The 6000-nt window shown below is 46.2% G+C and overlaps 1 protein-coding gene across 2 annotated transcripts in view; it reads right to left on the bottom strand.

Moving 5' to 3' along the window:
• hmgxb3 (HMG box domain containing 3) overlaps positions 1 to 3191 on the bottom strand; it is a 103381-nt gene extending 100190 nt beyond the window's left edge. For both annotated transcript variants that reach the window (XM_073067299.1, XM_073067297.1), the window contains exon 1: positions 3106 to 3191. The gene's annotated coding sequence lies outside the window, so the exon portion shown is untranslated. The remainder of the gene's footprint in view (positions 1 to 3105) is intronic.
• Positions 3192 to 6000: the final 2809 nt, after the last annotated feature.

Genomic DNA, 6000 nt, shown 5'->3' on the forward strand with positions numbered 1-6000 from the left:
TTAAATACAATCAACCCCGGCACTTTAACATATCTTACTCCTGGCGGTTGAATTGTAAAGCCTAATGGCATTGGGGAGTATTGACCTCTTCATCCTGTCTGAGGAGCATTGCATTGATAGCAGCCTGTCGCTGAATCTGCTTCTCTGTCTCTGGATGGTGCTATGTAGAGGATGTTCAGGGTTTTCCATAATTGACCGTAGCCTACTCAGCGCCCTTCGCTCAGCTACCGATGTTATACTCACCAGTACTTTGCCCACGACAGAGCCCGCCTTCCTTACCAGCTTATTAAGACGTGAGGCATCCCTCTTCTTAATGCTGCCTCCCCAACACACCACCACAAAGAAGAGGGCGCTCTCCACAATTGACCTATAGAACATCTTCAGCATCTCACTGCAGACATTGAATGACGCCAACCTTCTAAGGAAGTACAGTCGACTCTGTGCCTTCCTGCACAAGGCATCTGTGTTGGCAGTCCAGTCTAGCTTCTCGTCTAACTGTACTCCCAGATACTTGTAGGTCTTAACCTGCTCCACACATTCTCCATTAATGATCACTGGCTCCATACGAGGCCTAGATCTCCTAAAGTCCACCACCATCTCCTTGGTCTTGGTGATATTGAGACGCAGGTAGTTTGAGTTGCACCATATCACAAAGTCCTGTATCAGTTTCCTATACTCCTCCTCCTGTCCATTCCTGACACACCCCACTATGGCCGTGTCGTCAGCGAACTTCTGCACATGGCAGGACTCCGAGTTATATTGGAAGTCTGATGTGTACAGGGTGAACAGGACCGGAGAGAGCACGGTCCCCTGCGGCGCTCCTGTGCTGCCTACCACCGTGTCAGACCTACAGTCTCCCAACCGCACATACTGAGGTCTATCTGTCAAGTAGTTCACTATCCAATCCACCATGTGAGAGTCTACTCCCATCTCCGTCCCATAACACGACCGAAACGATTAGTATTTGTATAAACTTTTGTAGATGCACCTAAGCTAAGATCACACCTCCTTAGTTTTGTTGCTGAAGAAAATAAATAAATAGGTGGTTATTGAGCTGAAGTTTGATGCTGCCAGACTTTAGTACGGTACACGATGTTAAGATATTAAAGAAAGGGACACTGTAATTGTTACCTGTTTAGATACTGACTTGAATGTATAACGGTAGTACTCTGTGAAGAGAGGAGCTTGTGTATTGTGTTAGAAAAAAAAAATCCTATAAGACTCTGTACCAACTTGTTTTTAACCGCTGGTAAAAAAACTTTTAAGAGGGGAGGTGTTATGACCCCAGCCCCCTCCTTTGTGAGATTCGCAAGAGCCCTAGTCAAGGGGGGGGGGGGGTCAAATGACCCAAGAGAGAGAGGGAGACGTGCTGAAGACCACGTTCCCCCGGGAAGCAGAATAAAGCGACTCTTTGACTATTGTTTCATGAAGACCACATGTAAAGCTCTCGGGCAAAGTGGGCTGGTCGCTCAAGACAAAAACCTCGGACATAGCCATTGTCTTGGAGACACCTTTGTGGGATAAGGAACTGGCCTACGTGCAAAATCTCAGGGCAATGTGAGGTGGGTGATGGGGGAAGGATTGCCTCACCCCCCCACCCTGATGGACATCTACAACACTGCCAGACCAGATAAAAGGTGGGCTGCCGAGGCGGGGCGCCAGACGCACCAGAAGATACGCGAGAATTCCTGCGACAGCGTTTTGAGAGCGACAGCCGGTGGTGGGGTTCGTGCGCGTCCTTTCCTTGCCTGGGATTGGCGACCTCACCACGGAAGAACGGCCTAGCTACAGGGGAAGCCACAGATGAGAGTCCATTCCCCAACGAGACTTCCGACTACCTCCTACAGGTTGGAAAACCTGTCGGGTAAATGTTTCATTCTCTCTCTCTCTCTAACAAAAGTGCCCCAACGCGACACCACGACAACGGCAGCTGGTGGAACTGCAGTGACCGCAAAAAGACTTTTAAATATCCAGTAAACAATATATATCTACATTACCCCTAGACAACAATAGAGCTTATTTCTGATTGATTATTACTATACCTGTGCTTTAGATTGAGTTGTGACGACATATATGATCTGAATGTTTTGTATTAACCATACATTTGTGCCCCTTTATAAATAAAAACGTTTGAAAATAGTAGCATCAGGCTTCAGTGGACCCATCTATCTTTGCTGGAAAATTACCCGGTTACTGGGGAACGTAACACTAACTAACAGTAATTTGTTATGGCTTGAACAGCACTACTGCCAAACACATCACATTTGTCAGTGATAATAAATCTGTTTCTAATTTTCTCTCAAATAGGGTAGGAGAGTGGTGATAAGGGGTGAAAAGACACAGTTAACGGTGGTTACTCTTCCTTCTCGTAGGATGAATACTCAAATACAAAAGGCTAATTTCATCATCGCAATCCAGATGCAGGGCCTTGACCTGAATCGTTGACTGCCCAATTATTCCCGCAAATGCTGACTGAACTGCTGAGTTCTTCCAGCGTTGTCATTCATCAGTCCAACTTGTGAAGTTTCCCTGAGGCCACACACCTGGGGAATTCTCACCCTAGGTTAATACATCTAGCATAACCCCCACCCCACAAGATGCTGAAACCCGATACTCCCTCCCCCTACTTTTGCCTGCTGACGTTCCTATGGTCCCTCCTCTCCTGGAGAGTGCAGATGCGGGAATTTAAAGCAAATATCAATTTGCTGGATGAACTCTGCGGGACAGGCAACATCTACGGGGGCGAGAAGGTCGTCGTTTCGGGTCCAGAGACTGTATTAGTTAATTTCCCCAGGGGTTTATCTGTCTGCTCCGTTCTCCCTGATCAGCCTGCCGATCGAAGAGGGCTCAGCAGCAACCACCCCTCTCCTTTCCCCTTCCCGCTACCGCCACTTCGGTCTCTCTGCTGCTCACTTACTGACAAACGCACAGCCCGGTGGCCAATGAGAGCCCGCCTTATTGTCCTGTGTCTCTGCCAACACTGCCCATACCGGGGTGTGGAAGGGTGGGGGGAAATCCTAGCAAATTCACCGCCCCCGCGCCTGACCAGCATTGATACCCACGACAGCGGGCACTTCGGATGTCCGCCTTTCTGATTCGCCTTACCGGGCCTTTTTGTCAAAGGTTTTGCATTCCAGTTCCGTACCTCTCGGCTCCCAAAAAACAAAATGGCGCCGTTGCTACGTTGCAATTCGCCAATCCGATCGCGGCGTCAATTTGCCTTTGGTAGTAGTTAGCCTATCGCCGTTGTCGTTTTAAGCACGTGGAGACACGACTGGCGGACGCTGGACTCCCGGAGCTGAACCCACTGCGCATGCGCTTCACCCGAAGCGGTGTCACGAAGTCCATTTTTTTAGATATTGCTAATGTAAACTGCAAAGGGAACTACAAAACTCCTTGTGTACAGTTGTCAAGATTAGCCTTATTCTAAAAAAAACATTGCAGAGACGATAACCCTTGAAAGGCAGGCGTTTGGGTAGGAAAGTTTAGGAGGACCACACAAGGGTACTTGAGGAACTCAGTCAGTCGGGCAGTATCTATGGAGCGAAATGGACATTGACCCAGATACATTCTAATCCATATGCAGGGTCTCGGCTCAAAATGTTGACTGCCCATTTTCCAGTGTAGAATCTGCTGACTGGCGGAGTTCATTCAGCTCCTCTGTGCGTTGCTCCTGATTTGGCAGCATCTTTACAAGTCTCTTGTGTCTCCATGGTTTAGAAGGATAAGGTACTATTTTGGTTGGGACGGGCCATTTGGCCATTGCATTCATTTTTCACAATAAACCTTATCGAAACATTGCAGTTAAGCAGGTGAAGGTTAACAGTCCAGTTGAATGTCTGTCCATTTCCCTTCACAATTCCTGTTTGCCTTCCTGACATCTTTCAGCAGTTGTTTTTCTCTCCAGGTCCCAGCATTTGCAATCTCTTATGTCTCCAGCAAAAGGTTGTTGCTGGTTAGGATGTTCTAAAATTTAGACCCAGTAACATACAACAAAAGGGAACTTCCATCAGCTGCCTTATCCTTAGCCAAGTGTTGTTGAAATATTTGAGTAACTGCAGTGCATATTGTAGAAGATATGCATTGTGTACTGATGGGGGTGGGAAAGAATATCCAGGGTGTTTTGTTACTAAATGAACAGGCTGTTTGTCCTGGCTGAAGGTGCAAAGTATCTTAAGTGTTGGGACTGCACTCTTCCAAGAATATTACATCACAGACCAAATTTCTAGATTGTAGAAAGGCTGTGCCAGGAGATTAGACGTTTGCCACAGTATATCCAGCCTCTGACCTGTTTTTGTAGTTACTGGTTTAAGGTGACTGTTCCAGTCCTGCTTCTGGTCAAAGATGACCCCACTCATGATGCTGATGACAGGGATGTGGTGAAAATAAAGTAACTAAATACCAAGAACTGGTGGTTAGATTCTGCCTTGTTGGAGGTGGCCACAGTGTGAGAAATTTGTGGAAAATCTTTTATTTCAGTTGTATCATAACATGACGATATTATCCAGGTCTTGCTGCCTATAGGAACATGCTATTTCATTTGTTGAATATTTGTGAATGAAAATGAACACTGCAATCATTGGTGCACATCCCTATTTCAGACCATTTCAGCTGGAAGCAAGGTAATTGATGAAACTGTTGAAGACAATTGGGTCTGAGCAAGCCATGCATTAGGTCTGACTTTATGTTCCTCACTGAAAGGTGCAGCTACAACGTGAGACCATAAGGCAAATAGTGGATCTAGGATATTTGGCCCATTGAGTCTGCTCCATCATTCAATCATGAATGATCTATTTTCCCTCTCAACCCCAATTTTCTGTGTTCTCCCCATACCCTTTGATGTCCTTCCTAATTAAGAACTAATCAATCTCCACTTTAAATATAGCCAATAACTTAGTCTACAGCCATCTGTGGCAATGAAGTTCACAAATTTGCCACACTCTAGCTAAATAAATTCCTCCTCTGTTCTGAAGAGACGTTCTTCCTTTCTGAGGGTGTGCTCTCTGGACCTACTCTCCCACTATTGAAAATATCCTCTGCATGTCCATTCTATCCAGACCTTTCAATATTCAGTAGATTTCAAGGAGATCCCCCCATCATTCTTCTAAATTCCACTGAGTAGAAGCCTAGTACTATCAAATGTTCTCGTACCAGGAGCATGTTGGAGTCAAAAATGCTGTCATCTACCTGCTGAACACAGTCTACTCCTATTTGAATAAGCAGGGCAGCACTGTGAGGATGACGTTTTTTGATTTCTCAAGTGTCTTCAATACCAAACAGCCCTCACTGCTGGGGAAAGCTCCGTTCAATGTAGGTTGCCACTTCCTTTGGATCCTGGATAATGGACTACCTGACTGGCAGACCACAGTTTGTACAGCTTCAGAGCTGTGTGCCAGGCATGGCTATAAACAGCACAGGAGACTGTATTGGCTGCCTTCCTGCTTACGCTGTATAAATTGCACTTTAGGTACAACACTGAGTCATGTAATCTGCAGAAATTCTCTGATGGTTGGGTATATAAAAGGAGGGTGGGAGGATGAATACAGGGCCCTGGTGGAGGAACTTGTCAAATGGTGAATGCTGAATCATCTGCAGCTCAACATCAGTATGACAAAGTAGATGGTGATAGACTTTAGGAAAACTAAGTCTGCACTGCTCCATGTTACTATTGATGGTGAGGACCTACAAGTACCTGGGGGTACATGTGGATGACAGACTTGAATAGAACACTAACACAGAGGCTGTGTACAAGAAGGGCCAGAGTCGCTTCTACTTCCTGAGGAGACTGCGGTCCCTTCGAGTACGCCGGCCTCTCCTTCACATGTTCTACCAATCTGTTGTTGCCAGTACAATCTTCTATGAGGTGGTGTGCTGGGGTAATGGCAACAACACAGGTGATGCCAGCAGGCTCAATAAACTGATTAGAAAGGCTGGTTCTGTTACAGGAGTCAAACTGGATACACTGGAGGCTGTGGTAGAACAAAAGACCTACAGAAAATC

This window comes from Hemitrygon akajei, chromosome 15 (genome assembly GCF_048418815.1).
Source record: "Hemitrygon akajei chromosome 15, sHemAka1.3, whole genome shotgun sequence".
NCBI lineage: Eukaryota > Metazoa > Chordata > Chondrichthyes > Myliobatiformes > Dasyatidae > Hemitrygon > Hemitrygon akajei.